The sequence below is a fragment of the Triturus cristatus genome, chromosome 4_2, assembly GCF_964204655.1.
Source record: "Triturus cristatus chromosome 4_2, aTriCri1.1, whole genome shotgun sequence".
Lineage (NCBI taxonomy): Eukaryota > Metazoa > Chordata > Amphibia > Caudata > Salamandridae > Triturus > Triturus cristatus.
In genome coordinates this window covers 873,792,148-873,813,892 of record NC_140586.1, presented here as the reverse complement: position 1 = coordinate 873,813,892, position 21,745 = coordinate 873,792,148, and the positions used below count along the sequence as shown (strand labels likewise).

At 48.3% G+C, this 21,745-nt stretch overlaps 1 long non-coding RNA gene across 2 annotated transcripts in view; it reads right to left on the bottom strand.

Moving 5' to 3' along the window:
* LOC146835297 (uncharacterized) overlaps window positions 1-20,326 on the bottom strand; it is a 207,253-nt gene extending 186,927 nt beyond the window's left edge. The window contains exon 1 of one of the 2 annotated variants that reach the window (XR_014960407.1): window positions 20,222-20,326. This is a non-coding gene — a long non-coding RNA (uncharacterized LOC146835297). The remainder of the gene's footprint in view (window positions 1-20,221) is intronic. The other variant, XR_014960406.1, reaches the window with a different exon arrangement.
* Between the last annotated feature and the right edge of the window lie 1,419 nt (window positions 20,327-21,745).

Sequence of the window (21,745 nt, the reverse complement as noted above, 5' to 3'; positions counted from 1 at the left end):
TTGTTGATATCATAGCTCTCCCATCTGAAGGACTTTCTTGATTTTTGTTTTTCGAACCACCATCCGGGTTCAGCCGCAGGGTCGCGGTGCCAAGACTTTGGGGTACAGGCCGAAGACGTTAGGTCAACAGTTCTGGTTGGTCTAGGGTGTTCCCTGGACCGACAGGCGTACTCCTTAGCAGAAGATACTCACCCGCCGCGAGCGGCACGATTAGAGGATGGAGTTTTTCAAGATGGAGAGACTCGCTGAGGAAATTAACTTTAAAGCAAAAATATGTAAAATAATGAAGAGCAAACTTTTTGTATTATTATGTCTGTTTATACTATGTAGTATGATAGTGTTTACTGTAGGATTTGTATTCTTCTCCTCTCAAGAGCCCATTGCACCCACTGTACAGCCTATACCTCCTCCTACTGTCTCCTCGCACTCTTTTCACCCTCTGCCTGAACACGAACAAGCTAGACGATCAGAGTTTGTAAACAACTCGTTTATTCAGCTCCTACACCAGCACCAACTAGTCATGAATACAACCAATTGCTGGGTGTGCGGTTTAATGCCACATACCATTTACAAGGGTATTCCTTATCTAGTGCTGCCGTTTAGTTACAATGGATCGTCATGGGCATTCCAGACCATGTTTCTTTTTGCATTAGATGCCTACTCCCCGCGACAACCGCGTTCCATCAGACCTAGCACAAATAATAAAGCCTTAATGAAAGGAGTTGCCGATATGAGCAGAGATATCGACGCATACTCATCTATTCCCAAAGAAGAATTGAGAGCTTATGTAGGGTGGAACGCGACGGGGTATAGTATTAGTCTGGGTGAAAGACAGCGAAAAATCTCATCCCCAATTTGGGTCGTACCCCACATAGGTCGGTTCTGTTTACAAGGTAATGGTCAGAATCCAAGAGCTCAACTGGGGAGAAGTGACTGTACTGAAACGTACACTTTTCCATCACAGTTTTCCCCTGCGTTTTTGGCTGCCAAGGGTACATATTTTGTCTGCAATGACCGAGCATATACATGGTTGCCCCCTGATTTCTCGGGCACATGTTATATTGCAAATCTGCTACCGCCAACATTTACTGCTGCCTCTGACTATCACAAGACCAGAGTTGTGAGAGGTGTGATTAGTAGGGAGGATACTGCCGGTCAGGAAGCGGGAGATTTCTTTTTGTGTTTCCTGTCGTTTTGGGGACCTATGGTCAATAGTAGGAATCTGAGACAACTGACTCGAGTGGTTGAATCCACTGTTAATGTTACGGCTGGTGCCCTTGGTAATTTGACAGCTGAGCTCCAAGCGGATCGCCTCATGACTTTGCAGAACCGCATGGTTCTAGACGTCATACTTGCAGACCGCGGTGGGGTATGTAAGGTCATTCAATCTAGTTGTTGCATTTTCATACCAGATAACGCTCCAACAGTTTATCAAGCCATCTCCAAACTGCATAAAATATCTGAATCCATACACGTGGATAAAGGAGATTGGTCACTGGTGGGGTGGTTCTGGGAACTGATATCTGCCTGGGGTTGGAAGATTCTGATGGTCATTGGAATGATCTTAGCCATCCTTTTCCTGTTCTGTCTGTGCATACAGTGTGCTCCTGCGATATGTGGCCTCTGTGCTACATTATTTGTAAGGAAACCTGTATCGAGGGACGAGCTAAGTAATAGGATGATGCTACAGCAACATCTCCATGACTTCGTGAATATTGACCTAGACTCGGATTGATGTGAGTATTGTTATTGCCTATGTAAGGGCAAAAGGAGGGTCTGTGGTACTTTGAAATTTGGGACCGCGTGGGAGGCAGGGCCCTACCCCTGTCTATCCCGGTATTAGCAAACCGCGAATGGTCAATGCGGTATGTACAAGTACTTTATATAACGTTTCATTGATAAATGCACTATGTATACATTATTATACATTGACTTCGTGGGTTCCATCTTAGAGCGGTGGCCATCTTATGGTTGCCCTCACATAGGCTACCTATTACGAGCAAATACGGGCCTTTGGAACGCATGTGCCTTCCTTTGACTTCTCTGTGACCTGGGCAGCTTGGCTCCGCTGCCACAGGTCAGTCCGGTCTCACGAGCTTCCCGTCCTACGGCCACCTGTGATTAGCATCAGGGTTTGACACACCATAAAGCCTTTTCATCCCACACAAGCCTCCAGCTAATCTCTTTCACACCTGACTCTTCCTGCTTTATGGCTTGTTTTCCAAACAGGAGATGTTCGTGTTTATTGGGGCCTGTTGATATCTGATGTGGGATCTGAGCCGCGCTGGGTAAATAGTTGTGGGCTGGCTTAACTGGAATGTGGGATGGTCATCATGACTCTGCCTTTTCGTTTGTAATGGATACATGTATATGGCCATATCATAAAACAAGGAATGTGTGCCTGAAGCATGATATTTTGTATTTAAGGAGAAGCCCGTTTCTGTAACTTTAAGCAGTCTCCTGAGAACATACATGCTGTTGTACTTCTCGGATACCTGTAATTGGTCTGCAGCCAATAAATCGATCTTTGACTTCACCCAGAAGACTCTGTGTTTCTGTAGGTCTGAAACAGGAAGAACCCGAAGTCTTAGGGTGTGTTCCCCTGCACCGCTGGGCTTGAAATTCCCAGTACTTCAGTTCGTGGACCGGACACTCAGAGCACTGGGACTGGGGCACTTCTTCTGTGACGTGGTGAAAACAATGTATAGAGACGTCTCCAGCACGGCATTGGTAAATGGCTGGAGAAACGACCCGTTCCCCGTTCTGTCAGGGGTGAGGCAGGGCCTTCTGTTCCTCTGCGTGATCGAACTCCTCGCCGAACGCACCCGGCAAAACAGGAACGTCAGAGGAATGAAGGCACCAGGAAGCGGAGGACGAGAAGTGAAGTGCTCCCTCTACATGGATGACGTCTCAGTATTCTGCATGGACGGACGTCTTTGAAAGAGCTGGAGAGGACCTGTATTGAGTTTGGGAAAAGCGTCAGGAGCGAAGATCAACAGAGCCAAGTCGGAAGGGGCAGCGGAGAAGACCTGGGAGGAGAGACAGGCGAAGACGAGGCAGAAGCTGGTACTCTGGAGCCTACGCAATCTGACGATCGAAGGGAAGTCTTTGGTCCTGCAGAACGAGGCCCTGCCAGTACACCAGTACGTCGCTCAAACTCTCGCAATTGTGAGACTGATTGTAAATGCTTGTTAGGTCGAGCCTACAGCAGCACATGCGCTGTTGCTTGACTTTTGTAAGTGGGATTTAAAAGTGCTTCCCACCGGCAGTTGCTGGCCTAATGCTTGCGTTCACGCTCGCATGAACGTGCAATTACTTTCACTTTGGGCGCTGCTGCACGCGCACCACTCGCGTGTTTGCGTGCACGCGTGCGCGCACATTCGCCTCTCTCTCCCGCTGCAGCCCCCATCTTTGCATTCCCCGCGACCAATGCTTGTTGTGTTGGCCATCCCAACGCCTCGCTTCTTGCCCTCCTGCTGAGAAAACGCTTCCCTGCCAACATTCAAAACATCATGTGAATAGCTACGCTTTCAATAACTGGGCTGACCAAGCTTCTGCTTTTAAGGTGAGCCATGTAAAATATCTCCTCACGCTTCCTGTTGTGCTTTAAATAAATAAACATTGCCGTCCCAGGATATCACCGCTTGCTTGCTTCCAGTTCTATTTCTTGATGGTGAAGTTGCCCTACTTCTAACTTTCAAACCGCTGTGTGCATAGCGCTTGTGAGAGTGACCACTGTGGAGGAGCTAGCTGTGAAGCTTTTCAGCAGGAAACCTCACGGAGCGGTTCTTGCTGTGACGCGCTCTCTTTCATACAGAGATGATTCATTGCTCGGCTGCTCTCTTCTGCATACAGTACCGTTCCTCTACCAAAGTCCAATGTAAGTAAGCCTTCCGCTTGCCGTTTACCTTTGTTTTTCTCCCCCTGGCTGCACGCTTTCTCAGCGTGCTTTTAAATGTACTCTTGTTATGTTAGCAGCATTTCACTGTTGTTGTCAGCAACCCTCCGACCCCCTTCCCTCTGCCCTCCACTTCCCCACACCCACCCTCGCTTGAGTTTCACCGCAGTCAGAATCCAGGCATGTTCCTTCTTTTCTCAGCATGCACAGGTCTCCCTGGTGCCCACCCTCTAACTTCCATCAGACACCTCTCAAGAGTTCTACATTGAAATACTAGCAAGCGCTAAGACACGAGACACCAATCAGTCAGTCAGTAATACTTTATTCGATAAAAATTTTCATCATAAAAGTAAGTATACAGTAACATGACCTATTTAAGCATATAATAAAAAGCAATATAGTCGCTAACATTTATACCACATAACACATAAAATTACACATTGCAAAAAAAACCATGTTAAAAATCATCATTGAGCTCTACATTTACAACACAATAATCCCGGTCTACGTAGTAAGTTGGAGCCTAAGTATCCTCATGCGAATCACCCAAGCACTTACGATAAATTTGGCGACACCACACACCAATGTAGAGGAGGATGTATCGGTACAAAGAACTCGCAAGGCCATTGCGTGGCAACGAAGGCCCAGGCCCCTACATAATGGTTTTAGCCATATCTTCCTGGGTACCTTGTAAGCCGGGCAGGCAAACATAAGGTGTGCCATGGACTCAATGGGGGCTGCACAACACGGGCACGCCTTTGTTGAACTACCATGCGAGTTCCACCCAGAAGTAAAAGCATTTACAGGGAGGGTTCCAAATCTAATTTTTAAATATAGTGATCTATCAAGGGGTTTCTCAATGTAGTCAAGAAATGGTTCAAATAGCCTTGACCCCTTATGATCCAAAAACCGCTCAGTGAGAGAACCCCCAGTGCCACTACGAGAAGTCTCCAGCTGGACCCACTCCCAATAAAGCTTTTTTATAACTAGTTTAGGTGGGGGAGATTGGTTCTTCCATAGATCGCTCAGACCCATAGATCCCACCAGCTGCCGCAGGTTACTCAACCACTTAATCCTGTTACCTTTATCCAACAAGATAAGTTCGTCCAATGCAGCAGCGTAGTTCTTAAGCTCCTCAGTTCTTCTCAGCCGGGCCCAAAAAAGTAAAGGGCGCAAGCGCACAATATCCTTAAGGGGACGCCTGCCCATATCTAAACGTAAAGGTGTCAATGGGGTGGAAACTGGTAAGGCAACCAAATCTCTCAAGAATTTGTTTTCAGAGGTTATTAAATCCGGAATATTTTCGAACCCCCAGAGCTCAGAGCCATACAGAGCACTAGGCAATATTTGGCCTTCGTAAATAGCTAGGGCCGGGGCCACAGGTTTGCTCACTGACACTCTATGCTCACGCATTACCACCCCTGCAACTCTTTTAAAGTTTAATGACATTTTAGCCAGATGGTCAGTCCAGCACATCCGACTATTCACCCTAACTCCCAGGTAGTCAAAGGACTCCACCATCTCCAAGGACTCACCATTAAGCGAAAAATTATTCCAAATTTTTCTGGAAGGGGATATGGCCATAAGTTTGGTTTTCGAGGTATTGATTGTAAGGCCCCTATCAATGCAAAAATCGCTAAATCGGTGCAATAGCTTTTGGAGACCTGCCGGGGTTTTTGAAATCAGAATGGTGTCATCCGCGAAGAGGAGAGTTGGTATTTTTTCCCCAGCCAGGGATGGTGCATCCGCCGGCTCTTCCCCAAGGTGGTCCACCACACCATTCACAAATAGGGAAAATAGAGTTGGCGCCATGACACAGCCCTGGCGGACTCCCCTCCTCACGGGCACCCTCTCGGTAAGTTGGCCTTGGGTACCCCATCTGATTCTTGCGTAATTACCTTCGTGGAGCTTAACTATAAGGTCCAGAAGGTAGCCTGGCAAGCCCAGCTCTTCCAAAACTTCCCATAGCCTAGCACGAGGGACCAGATCGAACGCCATCCTGAGATCTATAAAGGCCAGGTAAAGACTACCATGATTAATTGACACGGTTTTCCAGTAGATCGCAAAAAAGCGGAAGACCTGGTCCATTGTACCTACTTTTTTCCAGAATCCGGCCTGGTAATGAGAAAGAACCTGCTTCTCATTACTCGCAAAATGATAACCCTGTCGACCACTTTCTGAATCACATCTATCAGACTGATTGGTCTGTAGTTGGCAGGGTCATCCCTGTCCCCCTTCTTATAGACCGTAATTACTTCGGCCCCCTTCCACGAGTCTGGGACAGGATGGCCCCTGGATATTAAGTTCATTATTAATGCAATGACTGTGGCCCAAACTACGGGTTCTTTCATGAGGAGATCCCCCGGAATACCATCTTGGCCTGCTGCCTTCTTAGGGGTTAGGTGTCTTATGGCCTCTACAACCTCGGAAGGCTCATATGAGTTCTCAACCGAGAATACTGGGTTTCGAAAAAGATATTTGGGTGCATCGTGGTCACCGTAAATTGTTGAAAAATGGGAATACCATTGTTGGCTAGTAATGTGATTAGCCATCAGAGGCCTGTTATAATTTCTGGCTTTATTGATCAAATCCCAAAACAGTGAACCATTTTTCATTCTAGATGCATTTTTGAGGTCCTGCCAATACTGTTCCTCCCATTCTTTTTTTGCCCGGGCTTGTTCTTCCGCATACTCCCTCCTAACTATTCTTACCAGCGATTGGTTCTTATTACGAAGGGCAACAGTTAGCTCACGTCTTTTTGCCCGACATTTTGTAGAATACCAAGGATTGCTGGGTTTAGGAGCATTTGTTTTAGAGCTCCGGGTTAAAAATAATTTGCCAACTTCTTCAATAGCATTAGTATAAATCTGCGGGAAGAGCGAGTCATGAACCACCCCTGTCACCATAATTATAGCCTTCAACTCAGTAATCAGCCCATCAATGTGCGTCTTAATCTTTGCCAGTTTATCTGGGTGAGAGCCTACCTTCTCCCATTTCAATCTTCGATTGCCGTCATATGGGATCACCTCCTTTGTTATCATCAATTGGGCTGGGTTTTGGTTACTTTTTAAATCCCTCCACCTCAACGACATACATAAGGGATTGTGGTCGCTATCTTGCGAAGGGCTCACCTCCATGTCGACCAGGTCACGCCACATAGTGACGTCCAATAAAATATAATCAATTCTGGACGGGCTATTGAGTCTGTTAAACGTCATTGCCCCGTCCCGATCGGAAAGGGATCTACCATTTACTGCTCTTAAATTATAATCCACCGTAAGGGCATTAATCTGTAGCGCCTTTGCAGACCAATTTTTAATCGGGGGTAGTGCCAATGCGGGAATAGACCAGCTAGCGTCGTCCTCCTCCAAACCCAGGGGGTCATCCTCACTTAAGGGTTCAAAAGTACAATTAAAATCTCCCCCCACAAGTATTTTAGAATTTGGTGGGCAATTAGCTAGTGCCTGGTCCAAGGTTGTAAAAGTACAAGACATTTTACCTCCCTGGGTCCCTCTAGCGTAGATGTTAAATAACTCCATCTTGTTTCCCCGCACCTGTCCTGGTAATGTAAGATGTTGAATATCCCTACACTCAGAATCATGAACTGAAATATTCCAGTTTAGATCTACTTTTATCCAAATATGTAGGCCCCCAGAGGGTCTGCCCTTACCACTACCGTAAGCAGGTACACAAAAAGTAGCATATCCCGTTTTATAAATTGGTACTAAACTCCAGGTTTCTTGGAACATACATATATCAAATTTTTCGATAAAGTTGTTCCAATCCGGGATAGTCAGTTTCCTTTCTAACCCTGCTATGTTCCAGGATAACAGTCGAATAACGTCTTTCCCACTAGGGGGCGGAGCTGGAATAACTCCCATTTCCATATCCACTATCCCTAAAGTGGGTATTTCAAAATGCTCTACCTGGTTTACTAGCTGGCTGTTATTACTACTACTGGCTTCCACAGACAGCGTATGGGTAGAGGGTAAAGAGCAAATGTCGACCCTGGTTTCCGGATCCAGAAGAAACCCATCACTGTTTTGGGGGTCATCAGCCTCATTAGATAACACAATAGCGTTTCCCTCAGTTCTACCTACAATTTGACTCTCCCTCTTACCCTGCCCAAACTGTAATCTTCAATCACAATCATCCATGCCGGAAAAAACATCAAACCTATTCCCTAACTCTAAAGGTGTAAAGGGCCTCGGGTGCTCCATTCTCCGGTTGTTATACCTATGGCCTCTAAAGGGTATCATGTTCCAACCTTGATGATCGAATTGCAGATTTGTAGCATGTAAAGCTGTAGGAGCTATTGGATGAACTATGCGGTTTTTCCTTGCATGGGTTGTGGGGAAGACCAAGGACCTAGGATAGAAATAGGTCAGGGCTCGGGGGCAAATTTGGCTATTGCCATTACCCAAGGGCCAGTTCAATATAAAAGCTACCGCTTCTGGATCTCTGAAATTAATCAGAACTATATCTCCGTCGACGTCCTTGTTTCTTCCACCAAGCCAAGGGAGACGTCTAACATGCAGTATCTCACCATTTACATTCTTATTTATAGGTCTATATATTCTTAACCAATGTATAATTTTGTTTTTTAGCTGAGAGAAGTCTTCACTCTTCTTATCAGCCAATACAGGGATCCCCGTCAACACCACCACCAAAGGCACAGCTTCTGGGGGTAAATCAACCTGCAGACCATGGATCCCAGGGCCCCCCTCCCACCTGGAGTTACCCTGCGCCTGGCATGTAATCCCCACTGGGGCAATGCTGACCTCCTCCACCGGGTCAGTAACAGGCTTACTAACTAGATGTTCCCTGGGGGTCAGAGGACCCTTTCTACCATGGTCAGGAACTATGTGGCCCAAGATCTGTATTGCATTCCTACTGAAATCAGGAGTTTCCTTAGGTAAATTAATAGTGGGAACTGCAGCTTGAATACTAATGCCATCCGCTGGGGCCTTTCCTACGGCAGTCATATTTCTCAATGTAGATTCAATGTTCTCTAGCCTATGCTCCAGCCTCCTCACGTTGTCAGTAATGGGCAATATAAGAGTACTAAACATGTCCCCCAGTTTGGCTAGAAGATCAGTGGGGATAACATGCGCCTGCGGGAAAACAACAGCTGGCAAAGCAGGCTCTGGGGTCGACACAACTGAGTTCACGGCCGTTGGAGAAGTGCTAATGGCCGATATCGGCCTGCAATCTGGCGCGGTTGCCAGCCCAGAAGCAGATCCATTTGGAGTCTTTATATATTGGCCAAATTCTGAATGATGGATCCTAGGGATATGGACCACCCCCTCCTTACGCCTTATTTTCCTGGGAGGAGGGCCACGAATTATCCCCCTGGTCAGATTCTTAGCCCTTTTTCCTACCCCCCGGCCTGTAAGTCGTGTATTGGAGAATTTAGAATATCTTTTGACATTTGAAGGGAGAGAATCGCTGATAACATGAACACTAGGAACACAGTTTGTGGGGGAACAATCACGTAACAATAGCGGAACACCCTCTTGAGAAAGGGGGGTATCGCTATTACCACAGCTACCACAATCAACAACAGGAACCTGGGAGGAAGAAACCTCTGAGGCTCTACGTTTCATGTTCTCAATAGAGCGACGACGTTCAGAACTGCGCTCAGCCAGGGTAATATCCTGATCCTTATCCGTTACAAATGTCTTCTTAAAATAACTATCTAGGGGGCCATTTACCACGGTCCTCAGTTTATCCCCTAACATAACAGTCTCGCTAGAAGCCATAACAATAATTAGATGCTACAAAGACCCGCATAAAAGACTCCAGGCCCAGCCCAGCCTCAATCGGCCTCGGAGGGCCTTAGAGGGCCCGCTCTTTGCCCGGTCTTCGCCCAAGGTGCGTCCCGCGCGCGTACCGCTAGCGCGTGTGGGCGAAGTCCTTATTATAGGTGGGAGGACGTGTGGGAGGCGGGGCCGGGAAGAGGTTCCAGGTGTGCTTTGGAAAGATTGGAGGCGTGCACCCTGGGCCTCGCAGTCCCGTATGCTGTGCCTCCTTGCCGTTCTTCTCCTAATCGGTAAGATGTCCTCACTGGTCAAAGGGCAGAGGTAGCAGACCCAACACCATCACCCAGAAGCTGAGAATAAATAGTCCAAGCCTCCGAGCGGCTCCCGCGAAGCGGGGGCCGCGAGGCGAGGGATTGGTGGAGGCGGGGCCGGGAAGAGGTTCCAGGTGTGCTTTGGAAAGATTGGAGGCGTGCACCCTGGGCCTCGCAGTCCCGTATGCTGTGCCTCCTCGCCGTTCTTCTCCTAATCGGTAAGATGTCCTCACTGGTCAAAGGGCAGAGGTAGCACTAGGAGCACCTGCCGTACTTCGGACAAGGTCTAATGGCTAGACTGCCGACTTTGGAAATGGGAAACCAAGGTTCGAGATTCGGGGTCGACTACACATCCTGTGATTCTGGGCAAATCACCTATTCTCCCCGTTCCTCCCAATAACAAGCATTTGCAACGCAATAGGTCTCGCATTTACGCGGGTTTGAGCTATTGACATTGCAAATTACAATGCCTTTTATTTTTGTTTACTTTTTTAAAACATAAATAAAAGGCATTGTCATTTACAATGCCAATAGCTTAAACTCGCGTAAACGCGAGACCTATTGCATTGCAAATGCTTGTTTTTTGTGTGTGAAAGAGAATGAGAGAGCGCGCGAGGGAGGGGGATTGAACTGTCCAGGAAGCTTCCGGTGCAGTACCATCCTCTGTCACTAGAGGGAAGTCTGTCTGAAAGAGACAAGCTGTTTTTTTATTTTTTTTTAAGGGGGGGGCTATTTTCATACCCAGAAGCCACTAACACGCCACACTCACTTCCGTTTTATTGTCACGTGTAAAACAGTATCTTTTAGTACTAGGAATGAGAAATATGTTTAAATGTGTTTCGGTTTTGCTAAGCTAGCAAATCCTCAATAAGATTTGGAAAGTGACTGTAATTTTCATAGGAAATATATCGTACCTGTAAGCAGGGGCTCCAATTTGAAGGCTCAATTTTGAAGTTCTAACACTGCGTTCCCCTGCCCAGGTACGGCAGTTAATGTAATTTATGAAAGATTTCGAATTCGAGATCTGAACAGTCGTAAAAAAAGTATACTGAAAGCAAGAGAAGGTCCCACAGCTAATGCTCGACTTAAATAAAACAAACATTTGCATTCAATTGGTTTCGCAATTACAATGTGTTATTATTCTAAATGGATAAATATAATGGCATTGAAAACGCGAGGCCTGTTGCTTTGTAAATGGTTGTTTATTGTGTTTGTCTGTGTGCCCATCCTTGGAGGTGTGGGTGTGTTTCTATCCATGTATCTGCCTCTCATTGAATGCCTCTGTGCCCGGCTGTAAGTGGGTGTCTGGCTGTATGCCATCTGTCAGTGTGTGTCCGTCAAGCATTGTATATCTGTGTTCCCAATTGTGGGTGTATGTGTGTCTATATTTGTGTCTCTCTCTGTCATTTTATGCCTGTTTCCATCCATGTATCACACTCGGTGTGTTTGTCTCTGTGTGTGCATGCCTGTTTGCCATTAGTCAGTGGGTGTGTCTGTATCCCTGCGTCTATCTGTCATTGCATGCCTGTGTGTGCCCATCCGTGAGTGTCTCTACAGCCTGTGTGTCTGCCTTCGTTGTTTCTGCCTGAGTACCCATCTCAGTGTGCCTCTATCAGTGTGTCCACCTTCCTTGTGTCTTCGTTCCCTTTTAAATAAAACTTTAATATCCGAGCGCAGCGCGCGGCTGAGGGACACCGCGCTCTGCAATACAATAGGCCTCGCTTTTGCCAAACTTTGACCTATTGTAATGTAAATGACAATGACTTTTAATATTATAAAAGTCATTGTCATTTACAAAGCCAATAGCTCAAAATCTCGCAATTGTGAGACCGATTGCAAATGCTTGTTTTTTGTGTGCGTGCGTGTGTGAAAGAGAATGAGAGCGCGCGAGGGAGGGGGGATTGAACTGTCCCAGAAGCTCCAGGTGCAGTACCATCCTCTGTCACTAGAGGGAAGTCTGCCTGAATGAGACAAGCTGGTTGTTTTTTTATGAGGGGGGGGGGGGAGGGGATTATTTGCATACCCGGAAGCCACTAATCGCCACACTCACTTCCGTTTTATTGTCACGGGTAAAAATAGTTTTTTTTAGCACTGAGAATGAGAAATACGTTTACATGTTTATATATTTTGCTGAGATAGCTTTACAGTTTAAACTTTGAAGAAGAGTTTTAGAGTGACTCTCATTCTCATATGTGATATCCTTCATAGCATCAGGCAAGGGCTCCTCTATATTGGCTACTTGTAAGATGTTTAGCCGCTGTTCATTGGACTTTGAGTGACCATGATATGCGGTAGTCCAACAAATTTGTGAAGGATCCCAGCATAGTGTGAGATCTACTTTAAGGTGATGAAAATACAGTAGAAGCATCAAGAGGCGGCCTGTAGTGTTGGGCACAACGATCTTGCCGCTACCACCGCGGGCCTATTAATTCTCGGGACACTTGATCTGGGTATTGCTCCGTCCGCCGCCGTGACCTGACGCGAACGCCTGTGCGTATTGCGTCAGTGTCACAACATTACATTCCTCCCCAACACACAAAACTTAAATAACAACAAATCACGTTCTCGCATTTGGATCCTGAAACAAATTACCCCATTCGCTACCAGCTCCGCTTTAGACACTTACAGCACTAACCAACTTAAACAAATCAAAACAGTCTTACTTGACGTAGTCCTTAAAGCGACGGGAAGGCTCAGGGTGTGGCCTCAGATTGTATCGCGGTTCCCCACTGTCCGGCACAACACCCATACCCCTGCTCACAGAGTCGCCGTTGACATCATCACCTCCAACATCTGGCACGTCGACCTCCCCTGGCGGCACCACCTCTGCCCGATGGGCCATGCAGCGATACATCAGCTCCGTGAGCCTGGGAGTCAGGTCCTCCACTCGCAGCGTCCATAGATTCAGCTTGTTCTAGGAACCTCTCTACTCGTGGCGTGCGCCTCTCGTGTGCGCCTTGATGTCTGTCTCCCATTCCGAGGGACACTGGAATCTTCTTGAAGTATGAAACATTCCTCGTTATTCTCTCTCCGCTTCTCCTTACCGTCACACACGTGCCCTTGACCTCTTCTATGGTCCATGGTTCTGGCTCAAAACTTAACCGAAACTTGCTGCCTGGCATCCGATTTCGGATCAGCACCATATCACCCGGGCTATGTTTGGTGCCACTGCCCGTCGTCGGCATCAACATGAGCATAAGCTCCACGTCGCTGAGCATCAATGGCACTGTCATCAGGAGTTTCAGGCCTCCACTCTGGGTGATGAGGTATTGTGTCTGTTACGACCCGTCCCATTAGCAGATGTGCAGGGGCCACTCCCGTGGTAGAGTGGGGCGTCTGGCGATAGCTTCGGAGAAACGTAAAAATTGCGAGCTCCACAGACTGGCTTTTCTCATGAGCAATTCGTATGACTTTATTGAGTGTCCTCATGAAACGTTCATCTTCTCCGTTTGCTTGAGGCCAGCGGGGGGTAATTCGCCGATGATGAATACCTAATGCCTGTAAGTATGCCGCAAATTCTTGACTCTGGAACAGTGATCCGTTATCTGTTCTGATTTCCTTCACTATACCATGGGTTGCCATGATTTTCTCTATTTTCGGGATCACCTCACTGGCGCTCAAAGCTGCTAGTATCTCCACTTCGGGATATTTTGAGTGGTCATCGATGGCGACTAGAGTGTGCCTTCCGTCCGGCAGGCTGCCAAAGTCTACACTTATCTTAGACCATGGCCTTCTGGGTCGAGGTTCCATAACGATGGGGGCTGGCCGGGGTACTTCTCCAGTTACCTGACAGGCATGGCACGCCCGAACTGTGACTTCTACCAGCTCGTCCATGAGAGAGAACCACACTTTAGTGCGGAGCCTGGACTTGGTCTTCACCATGCCTTGGTGGCCAATGTGAGCTAGATCCACCACTCTCTGGGTTAGGGACGTTGGGATGACCAGTCTGTGTCCTCTCAATAAACACCCGGTGTCATCTTCAGTCAGTTCCTCTCTTACGTTGTACAGACTGTCCATTATCTGCCTTGCCCGGGGTGTTAGGCTCTTCCACTCTTCTCTGGCTCTGTTCCAGTTGTTGTTTTGGACCGCACCCCTAGCTCTCTGCAGGCATTCATCTTCACTGGTGGCCCGCGACAAGCTGGCCATGGATACTGGTCTGGGACACGATCGAGCAGTGACACATCTTATGTACTCTTCTGTGTCCGCCGCCTCGTCCATCTCTTGTGGTGTTGCCTTGCGAGGGTGGCGAGACAAGTAGTCCGCCGGGTTCCGGGCCCCCGGCTGGTACTCTATCTTGCAGTTATAGTTTTGCAGTTGCAACATCCACTTTTCGATTCTCGGTGGTGGCTTTGTGGATGTGCCCGCGAACAGGGCTACCAGAGGCTTGTGGTCCGTTGCCACAACGAACGGCTTGCCATACACGTAGAAGTGGAAATGGTGACAACCCCAGTGAATGGCGATTGCCTCCTTCTCTATTTGTGAGTATCTTTGCTCAGTCTCCGTGAGTGACCTGCTGGCGAACGCCACTGGAGCCCACTCCTCTGCGCTCGTTTTCCTTTGTAGCAGGACTGCGCCCAATCCGACCGGACCGGCGTCTACGGCAATCAGTGTCAGTTTGGCTGGGTCAAAGAATGCAAGCGTCGTCGCTTCTGAAAGTGCATGTTTGATTTCCTCAAACGCTCGAGCTTGCTCGCTGCTCCATGTCCAGGGGGTAGCCTCTTTAGTGAGTTCTCTCAGGGGCGCTGTTAGGTTGGCCAGGTCTTTGATGAATCTACCGCAGTAGTTTACCATTCCTAAAAAGCTTCGTACTTCCGTGATGTTCGTGGGAGCAGCCGCTTCTTTGATATCTTTTACTTTGTCCGGATCCGGATTCACGCCTTCTGCCGAGAATGTGTATCCAAAAAATTGGAGCTTCTTACACAGAAATTCGCACTTTTCACGATGCAGTGTAAGGCCTGCGTCTCTTATGCGTCGTAGCACTTGCACCAGTCTCTCATTGTGTTCCGCAACTGTCGTGGCGTGCACCATAATGTCGTCGCTGACATTAATCGCTCCGGGAATCCCAGCAATGAGCTCGTGTATCACATTCTGGAACACTTCGGCAGCGCTCGACACTCCAAAACTCAAACGTGTGTAGCGCCTTAGTCCCACATGCGTCGAGAAAGTGGTGATGTTCCGGGATGCTTCATCTAGTACTAGTTGGTGATAACCTGATCGTAGGTCCAACTTCGAGAACCACTTGGCACCCGCCATCTCTCCGATTAGGTCGTCGATGGTTGGAGTGATATGGCGCTCCCTTTTGATGGCAACATTGGGGAGCCGCATGTCGACGCATATTCTAACAGCGCCTGGCTGTTTGGGTTTCCTTGCCACGACTATGGGCGACACCCACGGGGTCGGCCCGGACACCTTCTCGATTATTCCAGCCGCCTCTAGCTTCTTCAACTCAGCTTCCACCAGCGGCCTGAGATGGAATGCTATGCGGCGATGTCGTAAGGCTATCGGTTGGACGGTGTGATCAATGTGTAAGTGGATTTCTTTGCCGCGGAACTTGCCTATTCCGTGGAATATCTCTTCAAACTCCTCCAGGATGTGGTGCATCGACTCTTGGTGCACCCCGAACGCGAATGTTACTATTCCCAGATCCTCCGCAGCTCTGCAACCTAGGAGCATGCCTTGTCCGTCTTCCGTAATGTAGATATTTGACGTGATCGACCGCGTTCCGTGGGATATCGTAGTTCTGAATTTTCCCCACACTTATCGTTAACGGGTGTAGTACGGGCTTCGGGTGCATTGCATTGTGCAGCGCAGCGGCCATGATATTAATGCTAGCTCCTGTGTCTACTACAGTGGTGATTTCTTGCGACCCTACCCGGACGTTACACTACGGCAGTCGTCTTGTCCTGCATACCGCTGTTCCTATCATGTGTACCCGGTGTATCACCTTCTCTTCTTCTCCATCATCATCCATGTCGCTGGCCACCGGCTCTCCTTCCTCCACACTGTTCACTGTTTGGCGGGGTTTGCGGAATTTCTTCGATCGGCACACTTTCTCGAAATGGTTGAAACGCCCACACCCCAGGCATTTCCTCCCTCGTGCGGGACACTCCGCCGCAGTGTGTGGCGACCCACCACAGTACCCGCAGGACTTAGATTGGTCTTGAACGGCCGGACTTGTTCCCCTTTTGGGCCATCTCTATTTTGGTCTGACCGCCACCGCATTGACTGGCTCTACCTTCACAGGCACCTGTAGGGCTGCTTCCATGTGCGCAGCACGTGCTTTCGACAGTTCCTTCGTCCGACCCATTGTCAATATTTCTGCTAGGGGTTTGCCGGATTCCTCTAGGATCCTCTCCCTCAGCTTGACTGACGCGCACCCTTGTATTATCTGGCCTCTTATCTCCTCCGTCTCGTCTCGAAATCCGCAGGTGGCTGCTAGATTTTTTAGGCGGGCGTGGAACTTGTCTAGCGACTCCTCGGGCAGCTGGCGCGCTTGGCGGAATATGAATCTTTCATAAACGCGGTTTGCCATTGGTTCAAAGTGCTCGTTGAGCGCAGCTATCAGCGTCGTGTGCGATTTGGGAGTGTTCTCCACGAGCGTCTTAACTATATTGTGGATGTCCTTCCCTCCGAGGTGGATTATCATCGCATGTTTTAGGTCTCTTTGAACTTTCGTGGCCTCAAAGAAGATGCATACTCTATCTTCCCAGTCTCTCCATCGGGCTGCCACTGCTGATGGGGACCCCTCTACTGAGAACGGCTCAATTGGTGGAATGTTTGCCATGTTGCGCGTGCGCTGCCTGCGCTAGGCGAGAACTTTTCCCTTCACTTGAGTGTAACTGCTTTCGATATCCTTGCCCCTCTCCCACGTGGCAGGTGGAGGCCTTCCTATCAGGCAGAGTCAGGCCTTCCCCCTTTGCTCCCTGGGCAGTTCAGTTATATGGGTACCTTTTGTGCTCACCAGTCAGTATCCGTCGTGAATCCCCCTCAGGCAGCACCCCTCCAGGCACACATGGGGGCCAGGCACAGTACTCACGGGCAACGAATTGGTGGAGGCAGCACAGGTCCCAGCCAACACGTAGCAGTGCTGTAGGACCACTTCAGGGAGGCCACAATAGGGATGCAGAAGACACGAGGCGCTCAGCGCGCTGGGGACACGACAGGGACGCAGCACACACGTGGCGCTCAGCGCGCTGGGGGCACCTGAGCAGAGCTCGTCCTTACGCTCGCTCCCGTGTGGAAAAAGGCAGCGTGTGGTGCGCGATGTGTATACGATCGGAAGCGCGCTTCCGAACATGCGCTCTTCCCCGCTCCACCCTGCTTCAGGGGCTGAACAGACTCGGTGCAATTACCGCAGGGGCAGGAGCACCGAGAGCGAAACACGCTCGACGGCCGCCCCACCTACGGAACCCGGACCGAACGAAGGCACGCCCACCCTCGTCGCCCCTTTGTTGTGTTGGGCACAACGATCTTGCCGCTACCACCGCGGGCCTATTACGCGGTTAATAATTCTCAGGACACTTGATCTGGGTATTGCTCCGTCCGCCGCCGTAGCCGTTCTGCCTACGTGTGTGCGTGACGTCATATTTATTCAATTGTTAAACACGTGACCTGACGCGTACGCCTGTGCGTATCGTGTCAGTGTCACGACATTACAGCGGTCGGTCCGTCCTTCTGCAATGCCCAACTTGCAGTAAAAGTGAGTCTAGATGAGAGCATGGTGTGACTTGTTACCCCTTTTGGTCATTGTTTCATTGTAAATTTGTATGTTTAGAAAAGCTCTACAACACCACAATCACTATCGTTTCGTGTAAAATAGGTATTTTTAAATGTAAGAATGAGAAAAACGTTTACGTGTGCTTTGGTAAGATAGCATTATATTTGAAACCTTGAATAAGATTTTGAAAGTGGCTGTCATTTTCATAAGTGATATTTATGATACCACCAGGCAAGAGGGATTATCTGTCCACTGATTCATAGATGTATTTATTTTCTATATCGTGGTTTCGTTCATTGCACTTCGTGTGGCGATGATAAACGCCAGTAGTTTGATTATTGAAGATTGCCAGCATAGGCAAGATCCACCATAAAATGAAGTAAATAAGAAAATTGAAAGAAAGGAAGCGGAGATCTTTAAATAAAAAATGCAATGATGTAAGAGGAAAATTATCTTTACATTTCCTTTGTCTGTGTTAAATCTCAACGAGTGACAGAGGCGGAGCCTCGAATTGTTGTGCAGGAGGGCCCCATCCCGCTGCAGCAGCAGGCACGCAGGTTCTGTGTTGGTGCTAGGAAAGGGCCGGAAGGCGCCATAAATTATAGTAAATAAACCCATGGTGCATTCCTGCTCTTTCATGCAGCGCAGTAAGCAGTGGCGGCTGGTGACATTTGAAAGTGGTGAGGCGTAAATACTGGACCGGGGCGAGCAAGCGAGCCCGAACCACCTAGTGGGCAAATGGTGCATTCTCAAGCAAATTTGAGAAAAAGGTGGCTTGGCGAACACATCTCTGGGTGTAGCCAGACAAGTCTCTTTGCACTTGCACAGATACATCACTCACCCTGCATTCACATAGGCACACTACTCACCCTACACTCATAGACCAATTACTTACCCTTCCCTGACACATCACTAAGCCTGCGTTCACCCATCCACACCACATCACTCACCCTGGAGTCACACCGGCACACTGCTCAACCTGCACTTACACAGACATCACTCACCCTTCGCTGGACTGCAATGCACTCAATAGGTTTAATTTATCAAAGCCTGTCTAGGCCTGACATTGCCTGGTAACAGACTACAGTAGGGGGACGGTAATTAAAATAAAGAAAACTTACCTTCCTCCGCTCGTCTTCTCTACACTCCGGATCATGCGCCGCCTCAGGTTCATCCAATATCCCAGAAGACAGGCCCCCTGTCGGTACAGTTATATAGAGCGATTCCTCTGTTTATCGTAAGTGCCCATGTGCTGCTGGTTTCTTGTAGCTCAGCTCGGCCAGGCTCCCCAGCCAGCTGCTGTATGAGATGGGGGACGTCATTCCCAGGTCCCTCGTCCCTCACAACCATTAAATTAAGCTTTTCGTGGTGGTGGACCTTTTACTTTGTACTGGTAGACTGCCTCAAACCCCACCCTTCAGCCATTCGTTGGTAATAATGATGACGCTGCAGTTTTATGGCAGTTCTTTTAACTGTATTTAACAGGTGTCACTGCTAGTCACTTTACCGCTGTTCATTTTACTGATCTCAGATGGGTGAAGAGCTTAGATTGCCCTGCCTGGAATCCGGATTCGTGACCTCGGGTGTCGTTCAGATGCAGCAACGAGAGCTTAATTAATGAAGCTATCGGTCTGGTTGATTCAGGAAATATAGAGCTGAACAGACTACCACCCTTCGTCCATATGGTCACTGCTGCGTTTTACATGTTAATATTTCTTTTTTTACAGACAGACCTGTCCAGTCACCCATAACTTGTGTCGCCTGCCTTCCAGGTTAAAGACCTGCAAACCTGCGGCCAGCCCATCGGTGTATTTTCGGGATGGGATGCTTGATGTCAGAGCAGGATCATGCAACATTTCTCGTTCACTTTAGCACTTCAAGCCAAGACCACTTTCATTGGCGGATTTTGTGTCAAACAAAGCTAAACTGGACAGGAGAGGCTGGTCTACTGACAGGACTACTGGCATTATGCAATTTTTACCACCGGGGCGTTTTCTGCCTATATTTTTAGAATTGCTGCATGTGCGGCAGCATTACATGCATGGTGAAATGCCGGGTCATTTAAGGACAAATCAAACTGCAGAGGAGACGTGATTCGTGAACGGCATGGATGAAATGAATTTTATGGCAAGACCGGAGGCTCCTAATATGCTTACTTTTCTTGCTTTATTCCAATAGCAGCAAGATAAAACTACCATTCCCAGAAGGCTTGGTGAAAGAACTACCAGCCAATGGGAAACAAAGAAACAATCATTATCCAATCATAACCTAGGTAGTAGTATAAGGTCTATCGTGACTGCGAACAGCCCTCTTTTCTTGCTGCTCGCAGTCAAGATAAGTACCTTTCTATCATTTAAATTAATCCATGGGAAATGTTTTCTTGAGTTATTAACATTAATGTAATTACTGTTGGTCTTTTCGGCGAAGCTTCGTTGCTTCTTTCCCCCTCGCGCTCCTACGCGCGTATGTGAAATTCCCTTTCCTTTCCCCCTCGTTTCTCGCATGCTTAGCCTGCTCCGCGCGCCTCTCTCACCGGTCTTCGAGTTACCTCAGCCGGTGGCGCAGCGCTTCCTCAGCTTCATCGACTGCAACTCCAGATACGTTTGCCTCACACGCTTCGTTTCCTCTTCCTTCGTGTTCAGACGCCTTCTGTTTTTCACACGCCCCTAGAGGGAGGGGTTTCCTCCTTTTCACACGCCCATTCTATTTCCTGAGGTTTTAACCCTTTCTCTTCTGGTTTGTTGCAAGTTATCCCTGTTTTCTTTTATTATTCAGGTTTCAGAAGAGTATAATGAAAATGAGGGGGAAGAATTTAAGGAGGATTTAAATTCTTTTATTAATACCTCTGTAGAAAATGCTGTTGAAGCTTCAATGAAGCGTTTTTCCAAAACTATGGAACATTCTATTTTAAGTTTAATGACCAAAGCAATGGCCCAATCTGCGGGGGATAGCAGAAAACTTAAAGTGGTACACTCCAAGGTTTCTTCTTTGGCGTCAAAAGTGGTTGGTGAGTCTTCCTTACATATGTCAGAGGACGCGGTTCCTCCCAGGTCTCCTTCAAAGGAGGGGTTAAAATGTCCAGATGGTAAACGTAAAGCCAAGTCCAATAATCCGGAGGTACCACAGAAATTGGTCATTTCTACTATTTATGATACCGATGACGATATGGGTGACGCCACTGACCTTGCTGATCTCTTTGACATTGTGGACCCTTCGTCTCCTCCTCCTAAGAAATTGAAGTTGGATGCTTTTGCATCTGAGCCGGTTCTTGACCCCGAGGGTACCCCCCTCTTCGACCCTGCTTCCATCAGACACCCAAATTCTACAGAATGGTTTCCCATTGACCACGTGGGAGAGTATATTACTGCAAGACTTCGCCTTCCTCTGGATAAGACTGTCAGAGCTAAACTAAAGTCTGAGTACCCGAAGCCCTCTCTCCCTTCCCATATCACCTCTACTCCCGCTATAGACCAACCTCTCATCACTTTTTTCTCAAAATTTGGCAAAGATCCGCGTAAAGGGGTTGATAAGGCATGGTCTTCCTGCCAAGACAAGTTGCTTGATTTAGTGGGTCCCCTTGCCCGCATTTTTGATTTGGCAGAGACAGCTCGCCTTGAGGGCACTGATCTCAATCCAGAAGATGTATCTTTGTGGGTCCAGCGAGCCATTTGTCTTCTGGGCAACACCAATGCAGCCATGACTCACGAGCGCCGCAAGGGCCTCTTAATTAAGTTAGATCCCAAGCTTGCCAATCTTGCCCCTCCTGATCCTGGCGTCAAGGCTGACGGTCTTCTTTTTGGAGATTCGTTGGTGAGAGACTTGAGTAAGTTCGTCACCACCTTTGCCTCCTTGGATAAAGCGCAACAATCCATCAAAAAAGTCTTCCCATCTCGGGTTTTTGGCAGGGCCGGAAGAGGCAGGAGCCGCTCTACCGGCCGTGGTTTCCAATCCCAAGGCTCCTGTGGCTCCTTCAACTCAAACCAACAGGACTTCAAGCCCCAGTTTTACCCCCAAAGAGGTCGGGGTTACAGAGGCAGGGGCCAACGTGGCTTCCGCC